We start from the raw sequence: 23,646 nt of genomic DNA, 5'->3' as shown, positions 1-23,646 counted from the left end.
GTTTTTGTTTAATGAATCTATAAAATGGGAATAATCAGTCCTGCTTATATAACTCAAATAGTTCTCAGAAAAAAAACACCTGAGCAACTGGGACTTGTGATACAAATGCCTGTGGGCAACTCTTGATGATGCATCCACTGCTGAAGGTGCCATTTGAGTGACAGCATGGCTCCTGGGAAATATGACCAGCATTGAAACCTGTGATAGAGAAAGGAACCACTCCTGGTCCTACTCAGCCTGGTCCCATCTTATATCCCATGTATCCATATCAGTTAACAAATGCCTTCAGCAAAGAACTGAGTAATAAGTAGGAGAACAGATTCCAAAGTCACCTCTCCTATCCAGTCCCCTCCAAATGCAGTCCTCCACCACTTGCAACAAGGGCACCTTGTTGTTATGCTTATACATGATTTAGCAATAAAAAATATATCTCACAAACCCAAAACACTCATATTTATTAAATTACCATATGCTTGGATATCTCTAATCCATACAGTAAATAGTAAATCTCTCCTGTTGTAGGCAGCAAGAATAATTTGCAATAGATGTTCTAATTTTTCCCATACACAGTGGGAGCTGCCTCCCTCCAGCAAATGGAGAACACCTTAGCAAGGACATCTCTTCTAGGCCTGAGCTCAGGGCTAGGAATGAGGGTCATAGAGTCAGTTGCCCAACCTCTAAGGAAAGGCTAAGGACCCTAAAACAATCTAGAAGTCCACACATTTGGTCCAGGCAGTTAATGAAAAATTGTGTCCTATGTCACAAATTCCACCAAGTTCTGGTTGATCTGACATTTCTAGACCTGGGGAAGGAAGATTCCCACAGCCAGGGTGGACTCACCTGTGCCCTACTCTTAGTGGTATCACGGGATCACAGGGTCATTCTAATTCCACAAGGGAGACCATTAAAAGAAGCTAACCCTCCTGGGGGATGTTTCCTGGTTCTGAGAGGGCAGATGTGCAGGTTGGAAGGGACACTCTGACCCAGGGCCTGGATTCATAGATGTACAGGTTCAAAGTGTCTGCAGCCCTCCAGAACAACTCAAGAGAGGTGGGGGAAAGCCAGGATATAACTCACTGTATCCTGTTCCTTTCTTATTCCTAGTCTGCCACTGTGTCCCCCCCCCCCCGAAAGGCACATGAGCCCTGCAAGAGCCTCTCAATGGAGAACCTGAGATGGGGACTCCAGGTCACAGAGAAAATGTCACAACACTGCTAAGGGCCATAGGCAGAAAGGGCCAAGGATAATCATATACCAGGTACTCAAGATTCATCTGGAGTTGGGGGCCACCATACTGGAAGTGTCAGCTGGCATGGTCAGGCAAGGCAAAGATTAGGGTTTCAAGGCAGGCCACAGAGTGTAGCAGGAACCCTGCAGGACCCTAAGGAATCTCCCAGACTCAGATCAACCCTCCTGGACCCACCATACAAGTACTCTCAAAGCTGTAGCCAGGGCTCTACTGGATTTACCCAAACTATCATGGTCTCAGTTCCCAGGTAGCCTCAGCGCTGATGTCCTTGGCCCCCAAAGAGAAGCTCAGCCTGCCAGGTATACTGAGGCTGAAGATTCTGGGTCATGGAAGATACTAACATACAACCACAACCTGGACTCAGTATAAAATCTTACCACCAACGAAGTCCACTGCCCAGCTTTCATCCTGGAAATAACCCTATCCAGAGTCTGTTACCTCTTCCTTCCAAATGGAGCATCCAAGGCTCCTTTCAAGGCTTAACCCCAATCCTGGGGCTCTGAATTCTTTGCTGCAAAGCCTTTATACCCTGGTTCATATGTTAGCTAGGATTCTAGCTCTCACCGGCCTTTGTCAAGGCTGGGTCACCCACCCCACTCTTTAAAATAGAGAAGCCTAGAGAGCAGAGCCCCTCCCCGCCCAGATGACCGGTTCAGTCTGCAGAGTGTCTTTGAGGGAAAGGGTAAATAAAGGAAACTAAAAACCCACCAGACACCTGGAACCTTGAGGCAGTTCAGACTGATATACAAATGGCAGCTCAGTGCTCCAGTCCAGAGTACATGGTCTTTGCTAGCACAGACAAGCCATCTCAAGAACATCTGACCCAGCAGTGCCACAGTCTCTACATCCATCTTCTTTCAACCATTCAAAGGATATATGATCCCAAGCCAACACAACCCTGTAGGCCTGGCCTAAGGAGGCAGCCTAGACAACATACCATTTTGGCCACCACCCTCCTGCGTTTGTGATGTCAGATTCTAGTTGGGTGTGGCTGCCTATGGACCATAAGTTTATGGTGTATTAAGAGCTACAGTAGCAAAAGAGACTGTCCTTCTGAAGAGAAAGGGAACAGAAGGCAGGAAGGACTCTTTGGAGAAGCTAGGCTATGACCAGATGGAGATGAGTTCTACCCTTCTGCCCTGATGCCTTGCTGCTGATTTCCTCCTTGTATTAACAAGGTAGCCAAGCAGGTAGAGTCTCTTCTACCCATAGCTCTGGATGGGCACAGCCACCACTCCAAATGATACCACAAGAATTAGAGCCACAAGAAAACAAAATCTTGTTTGTCTAAAAGCTCAGCACAGAGAGTTCACTCTCAGAGGACAGTTACTTTAGAAGAGCCTGAGAAGATGCCATCTCTCCATGCTAATAATCTGTTTAGCGGCACCCCATCACCTAGAGCTCCAGGCTGACAGGCAATGCCCCCTCCTACCCTGTATCTCTAGAAACATAAATCTGAGGGATACTTTTCCAGGCCAGACCAGGGCTGGACCCTCCCCTGCCCTGTGTTCCTCTTTCTTTAGACCCCACCTCTTCCAGCAGACCTTGGGTTGGGGACCTGAGGTATGTGTTGGGCAGACCAGAATTCAGTGCTAGGATCAGAGAGTAGGCTTGGGAAAGCCACTTTCCCCCCTTATTCTTCCATTTCTTAAAGGGAAAGACAGGGACAAGGGCATGTTCTTCCCTGGATGAACAGGATTCCTCTCCCTCCATGAGACTCCTTCCCTCTGGAATGGGAGTCTGAGCCCTTCCTTCAGTTTAGCCAGTACCAGACACAGGCATAACAGGACATTGGGAGGAAGATGGGGTGAGGAAGGTTCATCCAACCCCTGACCTCTGACCTTTCCCACCACTTACTCTTTGATGTTAGATGGGTTTAGGAGAGAGTCCTGATGGCCTGCTAGAGTCTAATCCCTGGTGAGGGACTTGAAATCTCCCTGTTAGATCACCACAGGCCCTCTCCTGGAATCCTCCTAGCCTGAAAGGAACAAGAGGCCAACTGTGTCCCCTCCTCCCACCAGTGTCTCCAGGAACAACTAATCCTACTCTTCCTTATAGAATCTCTTCCCCAAACCTCATTTTGAGAGGTGTGACACTTCTTCATGACCATGAAGAACCTATCTGATTGTGACCAATCCTGCCTCCCTGAGTGTTCCCAGGGATATACACATCCTTGGAGCAGAGAACAAGGCAGACACACAGCTCACTGACCCCCAAACTCTCCAACCCTTGGCACATCCAATCAAATCACCTGAAAATCTCCATGCCCAGCTCCAGAGTACAGGCCACTAAGCTCTTTACATCCATGCCTACAACCCAGGGGCCCCCAGATCCAAGTCCAAGCTTCCCTGAGACAATATGCTTCCAGGCCTTGCTCTCAGGACAGACGCTGGCCTGCAAGTGTGTAGGGGCTCTTCCCTTGTCCTCCTCTTCCCTCTCCTTGCCCCCTGGCTGTCTATCTAGTCATCCTTGACCAGCCTAGAGGTGGTCAGGAGAGAAAGGCAGAGCTAAGATATGGGATAGGCTTGTCTCCAGGAGTCAGGGATACCTTCCAGGGCTGTCCATCTCCCTCAAAGGGTAAGCTGCAAGAACACAAGCCGTCTGCCTTAAACCAAGAGAGCTGGTGGGCTTTGGAGAGAGCCTGGCTGCAATTCCTTCAGGCTTCCTAGTCTTGAGGCAATGACTGGAGGAGTAAAGGAGAGAGAGAGGGAGGGGGATTCTGAGAGGGCAGTGACCACAGCACACTGGGTTCCTTCTTGCTCTAGTCTGTCCCCAAGGCAAAGAGCTGCCCTAAATGTCTCCCTGGGAGCCTGGCCACCATCCTACCCAGTCCTGGGGCTCCCAAGGGATGAGAGCACAGGGGCAAAAACCAATGAGCTTCCCTCTGAACATCCCAGGCTATCCATACCCTCCTCCTTCGCCAGGGCAGAGTCAGAGGGGTGTGGTCACCTGGCTGCAGACTGAGAGAAAGCCAAGCAGACTCCTGGTGCCCAAGCTCTTCCTTTTGCTCCTTCACAGGCCTCTGGCCAGGTCCCTACCAAAGAAATACTAGAAGAAAGGAGCAGGCCTCTACACCAGGTCCTACTCAGACGGGGAAAACCAGCCAAACACCACGCAGAGTTCAATTTTTGAGAAAAAAAAAAAGAAGACAAAGAAACAAAACAAAACAAAAAACAAAAACGGAACCACAGAATTGTGAAAGAAATCCCTTCCCCGAAGCCAGGCCCTCTTCTCTCTTCTCCCTCCAACAGCCTGATTCGGAATTATCCTGGGCAGTTATGGAAGTCCAAGCCAGGAAAGGGTCTGTAGGCGCCCAGATGCAGATGAGGGTGGGAAAGAGGTGGGGGATGTCTCAGAAATGCACAAAATGGGGTTGGAGAAGGAGGCAGGGTTGGGGGTAGGAAAAGCAAAGAGGTAGGCGTCCATGATGGCCTGAACAGGTCCAAAGTCTCCTAGGGAGAAGCCAGCATCCAACTTGTTTACTTATTGGCATGTTTTGCTGCCTCCAAAAGGAAACAGTTAAAAACAAAAAATCTGGGTTGGTTCCCAAGCAGTCCCTATCTGTATCCTTGTCTCCTCAGGCAAGCATTGCCTCTGCTGGCCTCTATCTGCCACCACCAGTCAGGAAACCAAGCAGCCTCCACTTTATTCCACTTGAGACTAGCCAAACTGTTGCTCTTTAGTGGGGGGCAAAGAAACCAATTCGCACCCTGGAAAAGAGCCTGGAGAGGGTGGGGGCGGGGAAAGGAGCTGGGCCCCAGGTTCCCCAGCATCATCGGATTGCACCTGGCTGGGGCTGGAGTCACCTGGAACACACAGCTCTGCAGCATCTCCCTAGCCAGGGCGAGCCTGATGCACTGGGTGGGCTGCGAACAGAGGCGAGCTGGGGAGCACAGGGCTGGTTCAAGGGCGGGGGTTGGGGGTGGGGGCAAGAGGGAGATGCAGATCTGGGGCGGGGCGGGGCGGGCTGGGCAGCGGCCACCTGACTTCCATGGAAGTGATATTCCTTGAGATGTCCATGACATTGATGCTGGCGTTCCCATTGCTGTTCCCTGAAACCTGCCCTTCCAGGAGAGGGAAGAGGTTCTCATCCTCTGGCAGCCAGAAATTGATCTCAGTCTTGCTGCAGACACAACCTGCAGGGCAAGACAGCAGGGAGCCCACACGGTCCAGGCAGACTCTTCCAAGCAAGAAAATCCGCCAGAAACTACACTTGGCTGGCGAAGAGAGACATCCACCTCTGATCTCTAGTTCTAAAAAAGAGGAGGAGGAAGAGGAGGAGGAGGAGGAGGAGGAGGAGGAGGAGGAGGAGGAGGAGGAGGAGGAGGAGGAGAGAGAGAGAGAGAGAGAGAGAGAGAGAGAGAGAGAGAGAGAGAGAGAGAGAGAGAGAGAGAGAGAGGTGGGGTGGGGGGAGTGGGGAGTGGGGAGAACAGGGTGGGGGGTAAGGAAACAAAGACAGCGAGGGAGGGGGGAAGGGGAACGGGGCCTCTCTTTGAAATGCCTAATGATCAGATGCAAAATCCTTCAGCACAGGAAACCATCCCGGCTGCCTCAACTGCTGCCCCACTGGGTGGGAGCCTTGGGTCCCTCTTGTGGTGTGTTCTGCCAGGTGTGGTGGCCAGGTTGGCGCTCGCCTGCTTGCGGGGTCCAGGAGCTCTGAAAAGGAGGCAAGCCCTCCTACTCCGAGTCCGAGGCTTTGCAGAGTTGCAGCAACAGACGGTGGGGAAGCAAAAATAATAATAATAAAAAGAAAAAAGATGGTGCTAAAGTCACCAAGTCCCACCTCCTGGGCAGAACTAAATGGACAACCTGCAACACACAGTCGTACACACTCATGTGCACAGGCACGGAGCTGGAGGAAGAAGAGAAGATGCAGTCAGAGCTGCAGCAGCCGCCTTAAATGGCTAGCTATGCGCCTGCAGAAATGTACAAGTGCTCCAAGCCTTAGGAAACACGCAGATTATTGGAGCATCTTCCTTGGCTCCCTCCCTCCCTCCTCCCCTCCCTCCTCCCCTGCCTCCTCCCTTTCCTCCTCGCGGCCTCCTCCTTCCCACCTCCCCCCTCCCCCCCCCCCCCCGCCCCCTGCACGGGCTGGGAGTGGCAGGAGAGCAGAATCTCACCCACCCTCCCCTCTCCTAACCCCTCTCTCTCCGCCCTTCCTCTCCCTCCTGCTTCCCCACCCACCCACCTACTCGCCAGCTCTTGGCTTTCGCTGTTCTGCCACCCACAGCCGCTGCCCGCCCACTCGCTGCAGTTGAGGGGAAAAACAGAGGGAAAGGAAAAGTTGCAGTTGGGATTCAGAGGGTCGGCCTCAGGGAGGGAGAGTTGGCAAGCTGGCTGAGCGACGGGAATTGCTCTCTCCCTTCCACTTCCTGGCCTGGTGCTGCCCGGTTTTGCTGCAAACTCCTCCACGGGAGGAAGCGAAATGAGTGTGGCTGAGGTGACTGGGGTGCTCCCCAGCCTGGGTGAGGGGCTCGGGCTCGCAGACAGTGACAGGGAACAGGAGCACACAGGAACCCCAGGGAGGCAGCCAGGGACGCAGGCTGCAGACCTGCAGACCTAGATCTGAATGACACTCATCTGGGTAATCAAGAGTCCAGGAGCCGAGCTCGGCTTGGGAGGGGACTGCGGGGCAGGGTGCACTGAGTGCCCCCAAGTCTATTGCTCCTTCTTGGCGGTGTGTTTTGGGTTCAGCCTTGGGCAAGCAGGGAGTAGAAAGGGAGAGAGAGAGGGAAGGAGCGCCTGCGGGACTGCTCTGGAGAACCGAGGTGACCCAGGGCGAGCCTTGCAAGCTAAAGAAATGGCCGGCCAGGAAATTGAGACCTGAAGGGCATTTTTTGACAAGCACTGCACCAGCACCTTTGAGGCCAGCTTCTTGGGCTCAGCCCTCGGGTGCGCCGAGCTGGCAGCCTGGTGAGGGGGCGGGCAGACTGCTTTCTCCCAATGATTTGGGGGCCACAGAACTTCCTCTTTCCATCCCCCACAAACACCCTTCCTGGTAGGGGCTCAAAACAGGTGCAGCCTTCCAGGCAAGTTTAGACCTGGTTGGGAGAGAAGTATGTCCCCCCACACAGATTTTTGCCTTGATAGGATTGTTTTAAAAATAAAATGCAAATGTAAATATGCGAAATGCGAGCTTTTTCCTGAGAAAACCTGAGATTTTGCTGTGAGAAAGGAGAAGAAAGGATTAGGGGAGTCCCAGCAGGCAGACACCCTAAGCATTCTCATGCAGAAGAAGGCAGCTCTCTCCTCCCCTAGCTTGGGAAGGGTAGGCAAGGGAGGAAAATACATTGAATTCAACAGCATCCAGGATCTGAAAGGATTCTCCCTGCCCCACCGCACCCCGTGGATTACAATGCAGGTCATGCAACTTGTAGGCAAGATGGGGGAAGGGGTGTTGCGGTGCCACCAGCCTGCCCCTAGTGCCACCAACAGACGGACCCGATGTCTCCCCATAACACTTATTGCTGGGAGTAAAACTTGGGTGAAAGGAGGAAAAGAAAAGAACAGGCCTAAAAAAGGCAGTTTCCTGACTTCTTCTTCTTCTGTTTTATTATTATCCAAGATGGCTCTTTATTGCTTTAGTCATAGAGGAAGAAAGAATACCTTTTGTGGGGCGGCTCCTGGGTAACTGGTGAGGAGCATCTCCCGGATGGTGTGGTAGCCAGGTGACAAGAACATAGACCTTGACAGTCTGCCCCTCTTTACTTATCATTTTTAGCTTTCTTTTCAAAGTTTCTAGGTAAAGACAGAATTGAAAGTCTGACAAACACACATCACCATTTCCCACATCCCATAGCTCTAAACTTTTCAAAGCCACACTCATCTGAAAAACCTTCCTACGGACCACACACATGAAGATCTTTTAAGTACCATTCCTCCTGCCTTTGTCAAAAACATGTTTTCAATAACATTTAATATATCACTAACTTCCTAACAGAAGTTAAAGGATATTCAATATTTTTGTCAAAAAAGTTTTGTTTGACATAGCATGTGAACTTTACAATGTACATACATTATAGGTCAAATTCCCAAAACTGAAGGTCACACAGTATGCACACAGAGCACTGAATGCAGGCGCCCTTCCCCAACTTTCCCTCTTCTACTTTCCATACCAGGAAACCAACAAATAACAAGGCTCTGTGACTTAATGTGAAACACTGAAGCCATCACTAAGAGAAATGCTGCAAGATGTGTCTATAAAGAGAACCCCAGAGGGTCCTTAAGGCAAGTGGTGGGTGGCGTTCTGTAGGCTGTTCCAGGCAGCACCACCTTCTCCTTCAAGGGTGGCTCCATCTTGGAAAGTAATTAGCTTGCACCTTTCTTCGGGTTTGACTTTTGGGGTCACTTCTCGCTTTGATGTTCTTCTTAGGACTGGCAGGTTTGGGAGCAGGTGACCCTCCCTTTGGCTTTGGGGGGTTACTGTGACTAGGGCAGCTGGCTGTTTGCTGCTTGTCCTGAATTGTTCTCTGCTGTTCCCGAAGTCTCTCATCCCACTGTATGGACCTTCTACTGAGTTGATCTCCCCATTTCTCAACTAAACAATTTTCAAGAAGCATCATTCTTGAATGCCACTAATAACACATCATTAGGACATCTTGATGGTGCAGGATGTGTGGACACTGGCAGGAGGAATTAGTGATGAGAAGGACTTGCATTCGAGGGATATAGGCGAGGAGGACTTAAAGATCTCTTTCACATCTACCACAGTTGTGACCCCATTGCAACCACTCCTCTGGACGGCTTTTATTTTGGCATGAATAACATAGCTATACTTTTTGCTCAGGTTTGTTGCCAAGGTTGGCTTCACCTTCTTGCACTTGCACTGATCAGGGCTCAGACGTTTACAGTCCGCATCAAAGGACCTTTCTTGCACCACCATATCTGGTATGATGTCTATCCACTTTACATCTTCCGGAAGGTCAGCAACTATTGCCTTGGGAGAGATGCACACTCCAGGGTCATAGGCCGGCAGCTCACCGCAGGCCAGGCTCTCTGGCCAGCTGTGGTTATACATCTTCATGAGGGGCTCACAGTCGTCACATGCTCGCTGGCACACAGACTTTCAGGGCTCGGCGGGATCCTGCAGGATCTCCAGGGTACAGATTTGTGCGTACATGGCACAAAGGAAGAAGTGCAGCATGGAGCTACAGTTCAGGTCCACTAGCTCCTCATACTGCTAGATAGCAAGGATGGCGTTCTCCTGAGTGCTGTGGTGCAGGTGGTTGGGCATCCGGGTGACCTTTCAGGGCTTGTGCCTGCACATGGGGATGCACACAGCCTCTCATGGCTCTCCCCGAGCTCCCAGCGCCAGGCACAGCCACAGGCATGAAGCCACCAGGGCGGAGAAGATCATGGTGCTGTCCTCCTGTTCTACAGTCCCTGCTGGGAGGACCTTTGTCTTCCAGCCCCGCTGCTCTCCTCATGTCTACCTAGGGCCAGTGGAGTGAGCTTTCCTGCTGGAGCTCCAGTCCGCACTGTTGGGGAGTTCTGGGGCTTTGACTGTAGATGCCCCCTGGGCACACCAGCGCCAGCAGCGCCAGCACTCAGCACCGACCCGCATGGGAAGCTCCAGTCTTGGGCCCGGCAGCTCAGAGTGCTGTGGGCAATGGCCACTGTAGAACCCTATTTATCCAGACTCATCCCCTGACAGGAGCTCAGCAGCTTTGGCAGCAGCAAGAACAGAGCAGGCTCCCACTCCGCTGCCCCACCCCCAGCACTCCTGCAGAAGCAATGACTTCATCTCCTCCACTCCACAGCCAAGGGCTATAGTTTTGCATTTCCCCCAAAGTCTCTCCTTTTTTTTTTTATTTTAGTCTTCGAGTCTTTTTTCTTCAGATCAAGAAAAGCAGCATCTTGCTTTCAGTCATTTGGGAAGCTGGATACAAACCTGTGCAAGGGGAGACTTTGCTAAGTTGGCCTTAAAGTTTTCCTAAGTACAGAGTTGGAGCAACCTGATCTTTTTTTTTCCCAGTTTTGAACACCTTTTATGAATATAATGGAAGTTCTTTTGCACTAATGACTGAACACGTACTTTTCAGCGAGATGCAGATGGCCATTTATCTCCCAGTGGTTAACCAACAGTGTCCAGTGACATCTCAATGACAAACAAGAGAGCACCTCATCTTTTCATTGAACTATGTAGAGGGTCCTGACACCTAATGTCCCAGAGCACACTGGAAAAACATGTAGATTCAAGTCCCAACCAGCTCTACAAGTTTGTCTATGCTATCTTTGTGTATCAATTTTCTGATGCATACAATGAATATAATTATAATTCCAACTTCATAAAGGCGTCTGAAAGGTTAAGTAACATATTTTTACAATACATAGAAGAGTATAACACATAAAGAATACCAATTTACCATTTATTAATTAAGCAATTTAAAATGCATCTCATTCAAATAAGGCAATGAGGAAGTTAAAGATAATAAACATTTTGAGAAGTGTTTTACTTAAGAAGCATATAATTATTCATTTTTAAAAATAAATATTATATATATTTATTTTGTGTGTATAAATATTATATATATATAAATTGTGTGTATGTGAGATTTTGTATGCACAATGTGTATACACATGCTCATACAGGCCAGAGGTCTTTGAAGGCCCTGAAACTGGATTTACAGATAGTTGTAAGCCCCTTCATGTGGTTGCTGGGAACTAATCCAGATCTTCACCAAGAGGAGCTAAGCTCCTAACTACTAAGACATTTCTCTAGCTGACGCTCTCTCTCCCTATCTCTCATCTATCATCTATCTATCACCTAGTTATCTATTGTCTACCTATCATCTACCTAAATATCATCTAAATATCTGTCTATGTATGTATGAATACATATTACTTATGTATCTAACAGCTATCATCTACTATCTACCAGTATTTCTACTATGTATTGATAATAGATATTTTATCATTTATATATCATCTATTATCTATCATCAATAAGTAGATATTGATAAATAGACATACACAAGTATATTCTTTTTTACTTAGTTATTATTTCAATATATTTTAAATTAAATACAATTGTATTACTCACTCTTTTCCTTTTCTTCCTTCCAGCTTCTCTTATGTTCCCTCCATCCAACCCTTCTTATCTACTCATAAATTGATAGCATGCTTTCTTTGATTATTTCTGCATATTTATGCACAAATACAGACAGATATAAACACAAGATTCTGAGTATAGTTGGTTGCTTATGTATATATATTTATAGGTATATGATTTCAGGAATGACCACTTTGTTCTGGATATCCATTTAGGGGTCTCACTCCTAGGAGAGGTTAATTATCCCTCCGTCAGAAGTCATGAATTCCCTGTAGCTGTCTATGGTTTGGACCTCAAGACATCTGTCCTTCTTCCACATTATCATATTTAGTGATATTATCTTCTTTATGGAGTCATTGTCATAAAAGACGGTTTCACAGCAAACGTCTTGCTATTGTGGCTTTTAAAACCTTTGTGTCTTCTGTAATGATGCCCAAGTGATAGATACAGGAGCTGAGATGTACACTTAGCTGTTTGGGTCTGGCTTCCTCCTGATACATTGATCTCTGCACCACGTTCAGTTCCAGTTCTGTTTTGCTGTGATGGTGTCCTTCGGTTGTAATAAGAAGCTTCTTCAATGAGGGATGATAACTATACTTATCCAGCAAAGGTGTGTTGCAGTGTGTGAGTGTGTATGTGTGTGTGTGTCTGTGTGTGTCTATGTGTGTGTATGCATGTGTGTATGTATGTGTGTGCCTAAATACATAAATATAATCTGCTCAGTCTATTTGCTTCTTGTACATGTATGTTTTCAGAACTGTATGTTTTCATGTGGTATTGGATAACAAACTGGAATGCTCTTCCTTAAGGAATGTGATTTTTCTCAAAGAAAAAGAGGTTAAGAAGTTGAAAGAGGGTAAGGTACAAGGGAGCATTTGGAGGGAGGATAGGGAAGTGATAGTGATGTAATTATATAATCTCAAAAATAAAAACATCATTAAAAGTCTTTGCCAACTTTACATCTGACAGAATAAGTCAAACAGCAGAATTAAAAATTAGTTATGGAACTGAACTATAGATGTTTTCAAAAGAAACACAATGGTCTAATGTGAAGTAAATGTAAAGAAAAATTGCATGGGCATTTCTTGTCACCACACTAAGGGGATGGAAGGCAGGCAGCAGAGTCTGAAATGTGGGATGGGATGAGGGGATCGAGTGGTTAAGGCAATGGACCAGATTTGCATTTTTAAATTACGTCCTTTCAATCCATTTTACTTGTTGGTTTGCTTGTTTGTTACTGCGTGAGTGTGTGTGTGTGTGTGTGTGTGTGGTGTACATACCATTGTCCACACAGGAAAGTTGGGGGACAACTTTCAGGAGTTGGCTTTCTCCTGCTTCACTCTAGGCTCTAGGGATTGAACTCAGGTTGTCAGACTTGCATGAAAATGTTTTTCCAGGCCGAGCCCTCTCAGGGACCTTGAAAATCATTTTTTAAAAACAAAACAAAGCAACATTCATTGAAGAAAGAAATTTGTATTGTTATAAACATGTTGTTTTGGCAACATAAATTTTGATAAAGATTTTCTCCCAAAACAAATTCTAGAAAGAAATTAAATTGCATTTTACTTTTCTAATAGTCAAGGGTAATGAAAATTATTGAGGGCTCAGAAATACTTTATGTTAATATTTCTAAATAATATGTATTAAAATTATTTTATTGCTATGGTTTTGTTTTTCAGGAATATGCAAGTTTATATATAAAAAGGTGGGCATCTATATCCACATACAAAAATCTTTTTTACTAATTTTCATTTTAATAATGGGAAGAAGAGGAGCTATAACCCCAACAAACCATGATATTCAAGGTCTATGTAAGCTAACTCTGTATGTAATAGAAAAAGAGGCTATGCTTTTAAATATTGCCAAATTAAAAGCTAACTAAATGTGTGTAACATTTCCAAGATTTTATGTTTTTATCATGACAATTGCTTGGTTCCTACTGATTTTTGTCAGGCATTGACTGCTTTGTGAAATCAATATTGCTTTGTGTTTCAAAAGTGAAAGGCACGCAAGGACGCAGAGGTATTAAACACTAGTGGATTGAATAGTTATTTGTGAGGGGTTGCTAACGATTACTATTTTTATTTTAATACTAAAAATTACTATTTTATTTTAATGTCATTACTATTTTATTTTAATGTCATAACAGCACTCAAGATTACCTTTCACTTCTAATCATACCATTTACATGGAAGTGGGAAAATGCTTCTGAAGTGGCCAAATGCTGTTTGCTGAATGGATCATGGTAACACTAGAAATTACCCTAGAGGAAAAATAATCAGATTCCCTGCCAGGCTCTTGAGAAAGGTTAATGTCTGTTCATTGAAATAAAGGAAAGCAAAAAACAAGATCAATAAAGCACACATTTATGAAGGTAGGAAAAGAAATATTGGCCATAAGATCTGATCTTATTTCTTAACAGTTCAGAATTTGACACCATGATTCTGATTGGCTACTGTCAGTGGTGGCAGTTTTGGGTTTTTGTGTGTTTCATTGTGTTATTTGTTGGTTGGTTGGTTGGTTGGTTGTGCATTAATTAGTAATAATGTAGGCAAATATGTCTACCATAGGAAAAAATACTAAGTTCCAACACATCTGTCAATCACTATGTTGTGATAGTTATGACATGGTTTGAGACTGATGTAATATCATCATTATCACTTTACAGAAGAGAGTGATGAAACAGAGTTTGCAAAATTTGCCCATATCTGAAAAGGAGGAAAGCAAGAAAGATTTCTTGGAGGAGCCCATTTAGCCCTAGGGGAAGGCAATGTAGCACTGCCATTACAAACTCTAAGCAACTCTGTTAGAGACGGTGCATCCCTGTAGCGTGGTCTAGAGATCTTCATACAAGCCTAAGCTACTTTGTTAGCACACAACTCTCAAGTCTTTGCTCAACTGAACAATACTTAGGTGGGGAGTCTGAGATTTAAATAATAGAACCAACTCAGAATTCCACAGGGATGCTCATCACTATTAACTGACCTAAGCATGATGAAGCTAAGCCCCTGGGATCTTATGTGGCTGAATAGTTCAGGATGTCAAATAAATTCAGGCAACTTCTTTCCATGTGGGAACACACAACAGCAGCAGCAGCAGCAGCAGCAGCAGCAATAACAACAAACCTCTAGTATTCTTTGTAGATTCATTCCTTGCAGCGGGCTCATGAAAGCCTCCTTGTTTCTATAACAGCAAGCACCTGTCCTTTACACATGTTCTGCAACAACAATGCTTGTGCCAAGTGGCTTATGAATGCATAGTTCTAATAAGTGCTCACAGCATGAGTGGTGTGGAATATTTGTCATGTAAGTGACTCTCAGAAAAATTTCTTGGTAGGCAGCATTTAACGACAGATAATCTTGACCCTCTGTAACCAGAGGGTTAAATTAGCTATTTCCTCAGGCACATCAGAAGTAGTCATGGTGACTCTCCAATTTGTATGCCTGAAGATGAAGCAGGGATGGTAATTATGTATTTTCCAACATTTGCTACCTTCTGCTTAATTATAAATATAAACCATAAAAAATAAATAGTTCAGTTGTTGAGCAATTCTTTCTAAAAATTAGCTTTGTGGAAAAGGTATTTGTTATTCAATACCAAATTGCCAGCTCTGAAAATTTACAGAGACACAACATTATACAGACTGAAATAGTGTGTGTGTGTGTGTATGTGTGTGTGTGTATACACAAAACTTGTTCAGTCTATACAATATTAGCAATATATATGCATATAAATAAATATACAGAGCTTTATGTAACAATGATTAAAGACAAAAAGAGGACATATATTTGAAAGAGAGCAGGAAAAAAGATGTAATATAAAGATATACCACATTTTATGGCTTCTATGGCTATTAACCCAAACTAAATCCACAGAAAGATGGTTTCTACTTGTATCTTCTCAGCTATAGTTTAAAATTTAGGCATAGCCTCAGATGTATCATTGAGGGCATGGGATTTTTTTTGTAGGTAAGTCTTCATAGTTGGTATTTAAATCATGATGAGCATGTGCTCAATACAGAGTATGAGTCCCTTGCATTCTCAATAGAATTGAGTTTCTTATCTATAAGATAAACTGAAGCCCCTTACTTTGGAGGAAATTTAATTGAAAAAGAAAACCAAATTGTTTTTGTCATGTACTGGATTGTGTAAAACGATTTTGCTTTATGAAAATTATTTTAGATCTCTTGTAAAAGTGTAGAAAACCAACTAACGCCACCCTCTTTCAATCATCAAAGTGTTTTCATTTGCCATTTTTGATGTCTGCCTTTCCTCCCCAACATTCATTCAATTTTGAAAATTTGCAATTTTGATATCTTCCTTCTCTTAGGTCACACTTAAGCCTATTATTTATAGGAGTGTACACAGATACGATCTGATGAATGATAATCTTAAGCCATGACAAAGGAAATGCAAATATTAATATGTGTTTGGCTACTCAGTTTTATAACTCTATATAGCCTCCTCTTAGACTGTTTTTTTTAAATCTCTTACCATAGTGTCTGAGCACATGATGCTCATCTAATACAGTCTAATACAAAATACAGTGGTTTTCTTCTCAGTACTCCTGCTGATTGATTCAGGGTCCTGGCTTTGTCTATTACATCAGATTTCTTTGATAATTCATCAGAAGAGATATAAAGTATTACTTTCATTCATCAAATATGTATTGGTAGCAGATGATATTCATTAAGCCTTAAGGGTGTTTTAAAAAGCATAGATAAATAAAATGCATTCCACTTTGTGCTGAAGAATATGTACATGCAGTAAAATGTCATAATATTTCAAGTCTGTAAACACCCAGGGTAAGTAATATAATAATACTGCAGTTAAAATATTGATCTTAATTTAGTGTGGCTGGCTAGAGGTGGGTACATGTATAATAAAATATTCCTGAGAATCATTTGGCTGCTCTGAGGCCATGACATTTATTGTATTTTCTTATAGTGTGGCTTCTTCATAAAGTCTGTCATTACGTCTTCATAAGCCTGTTGCAAAGAAAGATATGTACTCCACTCCAGACTCAAACAAGTGGAATCCGGCACTTTAAGTGGAATGTAGAACTTTCTAATGCTTACATAACAGATCTTTTTTTCTGGTTTCTTATATCCTATCCTTTGTGTCTCTAAAAAGCCATAAAAACTAAGAACTGGGACTCAGTCTAAGGATAATCAGAGTTCATTCTTGGGTATCTAACAATATCTGTTACTTGAGTTTTGTTCAAAATTGCCAAGGGTAATTGAAGTGTCATTAAGTTGGTTTTAGTACCCCATACCTGTGCTAGTAGGTTTTGTTGTCTACTTAATGGAATTAAGAGACATTTAGGATTGATTAAAACACACACACACACACACACACACACACACACACACACGGTGATGAACTTGCATTGAAAGACTGAAGAAGTCTGTGTCTGATGTCATGAGAAGATTCCAACCCAGTGACTTTCACACTTGGTGTCATGCAGGAAGGAGGAGAAATCATGATGGGAAAAACATCACAAAACATGTGTGTGCCCATGTATGTGTCTCTGAGCCTATGTCTGTGCCCCCATGGGTGTGTCTTTGTGACTATGTCTGTGCTTCCCTGGAGCACTGATGCATAGGAATGACTTGTCATTATTAGAAGTGGTACCTTCTAAAGGACAACCAAATGAAAGGAAGAAAGAAGCAGAAGTTCATCCATGATGTTTCTCCCTCCTTCCTGCATGAGACAAAGTCTGGGTTGGAATCTTCTGATGACATCAGACACCGACTTCTTCAGCCTTTCAACGTGAGTTCCTCACCATGCCTTTCCCTGGAGTTTCCAGGATTTTAAACCCAGACTGAGAGTAGTGAGTTATGGAGATTCCAGCCTCTCTCTCCTGCATAGCTGGCTACTGTCAATCTACCCAGGCCTTAGTGTGCAAACACCCAAACAAATTCTATTCATATATATATATACAGAATGCAAAATTTGGACCTTGGATATTACGACTCACCTTTCTTCTCTTCCCGTCCTGCCCCTCCACCCCCGGCTTCTCATTCTGAGGCAGGATCTCACTTTGTAGTGATGTATTTTCTGTAAGCAACTGTACAGATCAAGCTATCCTTACACTCATGGCATTCTTCTTGCTTCATGATCACAAGTTCTAGGATCCCAGGTGTGCTTCATCACACTTGGCTTATAGTTCACATCTTTTGCCTTGATTGTGACCACACTGATTCAGTCTTATGCAACATTGCATTGCCCAGAACAGAATGGGTCTGAACAATAACCAGATTCTTTAAATGCTAAAACTTGTGATGTCCTACCGAAATCCTAATGCTAATGTCCAACAGCATTTAAGAGTGGGCAATGTGAACATTATTGGTTATATTTTTATGATTTTTAAGTTTTGAATATGGATTTATAAACTATAATTTGCTGGAGACTATTCTAAAAATATATCATACTTTGTTATTCATGTTTTTATATTTGTTTGATATGGGATGTGTCATAATTACTCAGTGTAATTAGGACTATATCAAAATGTTATTATTTAATATTTTAATTGACACCCAAGACTTACTTAGGGGCTTATTTATCACATAGTATTGAATATTGAATTCTCTATTGAATATTTTGAATAAATCCATTTTGGTTTTCCCCTAATGACAAGAATCACATCACATACTGCTAATATATTTTAGTTATCATTAGGTCTATTTTCTCAACAATTGTAGAAATACTCCTAGAACTTCCAAAACTATTGAAAAACATTTTTTTCTAGTTGATTTAAATAGGATCTTACAAAGCCAAAGCTGGCTTCAAGCTGGCTGTATTGTTGACATCATTCTTGAATCCCTGCTCCAGCCGCCTCTCCCTTGTATGTGCTACAATTCCAGGAGTGGTCGAGAAATTCCAGCTTTGCCACTTTAAAACTTAGCCTTCTCACAGACCCGGTTTCAAGGTTAATACAAGGGACATTTTGTCATACATTAGAAAGATGAGGAAAAGGATGAATGGGCTTAAGAGAGGAAGAGGAACGGGGCAGAAGCAGGAAAGAGGGACAGGAGCTGACACTTTAAAATTGTGAATTGTAAGAATCTAACTCAGAAGCAAGCTGACTTACTTTCATGAGTCAGTTATATTTTTCCTCTTAGAATTTTTTCTGTCTAGAAATATTAAGTAACAATTTATATATCTTTATGTGTACATAAATGCTGCTTATCCTCTAATATTACAAAGTAGCAGGATAGCAACCTGGCCTCTGCTTAAGAACTTTAATAAAGGCAATCCAGGCAAACTATCAGCAACCTGAGCCTTCTCTATGAAACCATAATTTGCTTGAGACTACTCTAAATAAAAAGCAAAGATGATTCTCCATTTCCTTCAGAGCCATGTGGAATATTCACTGACCTTTAGTCTACTGCTGATGGTATCTTCAGGATCCTCTTCTTGTCAAGACCTTGTTCTACAAGAACACAAAAGCGTTAGTCCAAAATGATAATGGATTCTGGCCTGCAACTCATTGCATGTGCAATTATTGCTGTACTGCTGACTCCTTAGCTACTCAAGAAATTTCTAAGCCTGTACTGTAGGCTGAAAATCTCCCTATCTAGTCACTTACCCAATTTTTTTCCTTTCTCAAGTTAAAATATAGATGTGGTATCTTCCTTCTGTTGTAATCTCCTGAAAACATTGTGTACAAAATGTCTGCCAACGTATTTTTTTCTTCACGAATATTAGTATCTGTTTCCCAGAAGATCCAATAAACACAGAACCTCTACCCTATTCTAGCCAGTGATGACTTATTTAGAAAAGGCATTGCATATCTATAATCTTAAGCTCTCCAACTAGAGGTGCGCATGGATATGCATACTTGTGTGCATCTAAATTTCTGAATTTTATGTGAATATAAATGTGTTATATTTCTGTTGTTTCCTGTACTTATTTACATTTGTACCTAGATCAGAATCATGTTCTGCTTCTCTTACACTGTTTAAATATACCACATATTCTTAACATGTGTTCTATATAATAGAATAAATACTGTTTCTGTACAACACCCTTGTTGTATATAATTTCAAAATAAAATCCTCTAACTGAGAAGCTGTTGTGTCTAACACATGAAAGCATATTATGTAGTTAATTAAAAGTTCTAAGTCTGGAGCTGAAGCTCTGTGGTAGAGGGCCTTCCAGGCATATGCAGGGGCATGAGTTCAATTCCGATGTCAAGAGAAGTCGTTGTCCTTGTTTGGAGTATTTGTGGCTTTTATGTTGTCTCCCATGTGTGGGCTTGTCTTTCCATCTTTGTCCTTGACATTTCTTTTAGAAACATTTGCTAGGAGAACACAGAATGTTTTGTGCGCCAGTGAGTAGCACTGTTAGTATTCTGAACCACCACAAACTTTAATTTCTGTTCCATTTGAAGACGTCTATTAATGGAATCAGATCATGAACTTCACTTTGAATGAAGATTTGCTCAAAACTCTGCAGTGTCTTTGATAAGAGGGGAGACTGCTGCTTTGCAGCTTTTATTATAACTCCTTTTTCCTGTCAAAATGTCCTTTAATAAGACTGTTTTTAATCTCTTTAAATTAATGAATCTAGTTAAATTAAGGAAATCATTTTGATAGTGGGTGACAGTTTTTTTTTTTTAAACAGAAGGGAAAAGGTCATTTCCAAGCTGCATTATCATCTCTGTCCCAGAAAAGTACCCACCTCTGCCAGTGTTGGTTCTCTGGTATGTGACCACAGAGAAATTTAGGCAGAGCAGATAGAAAAATAACTTAGACATATCACAAATAAAGCATCTCAGGGACAAAGTTTTGAAATAGTTAGCTTGTTATACCCTTCAGCCTATCTTGTTTCTAGGCCTAGAACTTTTATTACTGGATTGATACAATGGACCGATTTTATTTCTTAAACTATAACTGTTAGAAAAGCCTCAAAATGACTGTCATTGTTTTTTTTATTCTAATAACTTATTTGAATACTCATGATACTACACTTTAATTTATAACTTTTGTAACTTTTCAATATTTTAATTTGTCTGGAATGTATTATTTGACCATAAGAATGTTATTTATTTGGGCCATTATTTCATAGGATTCAAAAACTACATGAAGGAGAATGACTCAGATTTCAGGTATTTGATCTCTCACATTTAAATATAATCACTTTCACAGAGAGATCTCAATCTTTTAGTGGATTTCTGTCTTCTGAATGGACTGCCCTCAATTACTCTAAACTTTCTCTCCCAGTTGTCTCCATTACTATTATAAGTATTAAAAATAGCATAGATAAAACAGTATGTGTTATAAAGTAATACTAGATCATGAGACCTTGCATAATGTAGATATTAGATCCAGCATCTACACAAAGAAGAGATGGGAAGAAGAATTGTTAGAGAACTCAGGGAAAGGAAGATGAAGCAAAAATGTCCAAGGGAGGAAGATACAAACAGCTCTGCATTTCTGTGTTAGGAAGAAACAGCCTTTAGTTTTCAGTCTAGGTACATCTTTCTTCCTCTGAAACTTCATTAAGTCACAATGAGAAAGGAGTAAGATGTTCTATAATCCAAAGAAAATTGTTATTACTATTGTGTCTCTTTTCGTATATGTTTGTGTCTGTGTGTTTGTGTGTGTGTGTGCATGTATGTATGAGAGTATAATGTACACATTATATATATGAGCATGTATGTATGAGAGTATAATGTACACATTATATATATGTGTGTGTGTGTGTATGTGTGTGTATGTGCTAGTCTGAATGTGAATATATTGTGTGTATGTAATTGAATCTCTGTACATTTACATGTGTGCGTCTTTGTGTCTATGTTCTGTTTGTTGAGTAGACAAAGACTTCTATTAAAACTCAATACTTAATTTCAGAATGAGATAAGCAGATATTTACTATTTCTCTATATTTGTTATTAGATTTGTTCTTTGACATTTTCATACCTGTCTGCAAGTCTGCTGTGCATTTGATTTCAGTCACTACCACTCTCCCTTCTCTGACTTCTACCCCTCATAGGCCCTATTCCAGCCTATATGACCTCTTTACATATTCATGTTTATCTGTTTGTTTTCTCCATTGGTAACCAAAAAGTTTAATCAGGACCATCTGTATAACAATTGCTTTAGAATTCTACACAGGAGCCTGGAGAGCTTATTCAGTTGATAACAGTAAAACACAGAATCTGCCAATGGCCACCAGTTGGTTGGAAATATGAAGAAGCAATGCTTTTTGTCCTTTACAAGGTTGTGGTTGCCTATTGAGAGCTCCCATTTGTGCAAGTGTAATTGTGCAATATTCATAATTATAATGGATGTACCTGGACCAAAATGTGGTGTTCCAAACCCTCATTATTTTCTAGATCTTATATTCTTTATGTTCCATCTTCAACAATGTTCTTTGAGTCTTAGAGAGAAATGTTGCATAATCATAGGATATTAAACAAAATTGCCAACTCCTACTGTGGGATACTTCCTTTCTTGTTGTTGGCCAGTGAAACTTCTACTCACACTCAAAACAGAAAACCAAAAGTATGTGCCAACTTTCCTTGTTTCCCCAAAATATTACATGATAAGAATTTACATATTCTTAAGAAGATAATAGAGATGTATATACTAACACCGCATATTCTAACACCTCACAGAATAGAAAAGTAGAGCAATGCCTTGTATGATAGTTAGTAATAAGCCCATCATAGAAGATTATTTCCTAGCATCTTAAGTACATGCCTAGGACTGTAGGTCTTAAAAATATAATTATTTACTATATGAGCTATTTCATCATCATTGGTACACTAGAAAATCTGGTCTGACATGACCTTGGTAGGGACAGAATGATATTGTTCCTGAGAACATGGTCCCTCCTCACCCTCCTGGGACAAGCCAGCAGACATAGACTTCCCAATGTGTCAGTAACTGCTGTGGGGATAAAGTATGTTTGTATAATTATATGCATATTTTATGTTCCTCCATCGAGGAAAGTGTTATGTTTTCTAAAGTAAGAAAGAGGCCAGGATATGCTTTGGCATAGCAAGGTATGCCCATGCTGAGGCACTCCTCCCTGAGGTACTAGTCATAGAACAGGTTTAGTATAGAATAGTTTATTTATGACATGGGAAAGGGAGTTGGGAAGGGAGTGGGGAGAAGAGAGAGAGAGAGAGAGAGAGAGAGAGAGAGAGAGAGAGAGAGAAAGGGAGGGAGGGAGAGAGAGAGAGGGGGGGGGAGACCAAGAACATGGTAGGGATGGGGAGAGGGGAGAGCAGAAGAAAGGGGTGAATGAGAGAAGGGGTAAAGATGTGGAAAGACAGAGAGAAGGAAAGAAACAGCCCCTTTTATAATAAGCCAGGCATACCTGGCTATTGCCAGGTAACTGTGGAGCAGAGCCTAGAAGAAATGATAACAGAATGTTCTCCCTGTTAATATTAATAACTCCATGGTAATCAGAGATAGCACGTATGTAAGAGGCAAAGGTGTGGCTAATGTTTCTGGAAAAAAATGGTAAACCCTGGGACTTTAGGACAGCCCTCAAGGTTGTAGAAAAAAAAAAAAAAACTCTAAAAACCTGAGTTCAAAAATATATCATTTCTCAACTATACCAAAAATAGGGATGCAATATCAATTATATGAGGGACTTTGTGGATCTAAAGGAATAGAAGCAGCTGCATTAATAAGGCAGCTTGTCAGAAAGATATAGGCAGATACAAAGGCAGGCAGATTCCTCAGTTCATGATTAGCCTGGGACATAGTAAATCCCAGCCCAAGTGTGGGAGAAATGGTGATTTCAAGACTGGGTCCTACCCAGCTAGTTTATCTATGTTAGCAGAGTCAGGCATATTTCTAACTTATTTTGCAAAGTTAAACGAAAATGTGTGTATGCTGTCTCCCAAGAATTAAAGAAAGAAGTCACAGGATGCTAATTCATAGGATAATTAAATGGAAATCTGAAGTAAATGACTGGATTGATAGGTAAAATAAAAAGTCCAGTTTAAGGTCTACAAGAGGTGAGCTACCCAGAGAACATTTTTCTAATAGCAAGAGAGAACTATTTGAAGAACTGTCTTCAGCAGAAAAGAGAGAAGAGAGAGAGAGAGAGAGAGAGAGAGAGAGAGAGAGAGAGAGAGAGAGAGAGAGAGAACTGTCTGAAGATCTCCAGAATAAAGCAGATTACAAAGAAGAGTTCACATGGAGGGACCCATGGCTCCAGTCAAATATGCAGCAGAAGATAGATTTGATGGGCATCAATGGGAAAAGAAGCTCAATGCCCCAAGTGTAGGGAATGTGAGGGCTCAGAGGTGGGGAATGGGAGGATGGGTGGGTGGGGAAACACCCTCATAGAAACAGGAGGAAGCAGGAGAGATGTCATAGGAA

The 23,646-nt window shown here is 42.6% G+C and overlaps 1 pseudogene; it reads right to left on the bottom strand.

Annotated features, from left to right (window-relative positions):
• Positions 1-6,560: 6,560 nt before the first annotated feature.
• LOC127675217 (secreted frizzled-related sequence protein 4-like) lies at positions 6,561-9,605 on the bottom strand (annotated as a pseudogene).
• Positions 9,606-23,646: the final 14,041 nt, after the last annotated feature.

This window comes from Apodemus sylvaticus, chromosome 1 (genome assembly GCF_947179515.1).
Source record: "Apodemus sylvaticus chromosome 1, mApoSyl1.1, whole genome shotgun sequence".
NCBI classification, from domain to species: Eukaryota; Metazoa; Chordata; class Mammalia; order Rodentia; family Muridae; genus Apodemus; species Apodemus sylvaticus.
This window is presented reverse-complemented; position numbering and strand designations above follow the sequence as displayed.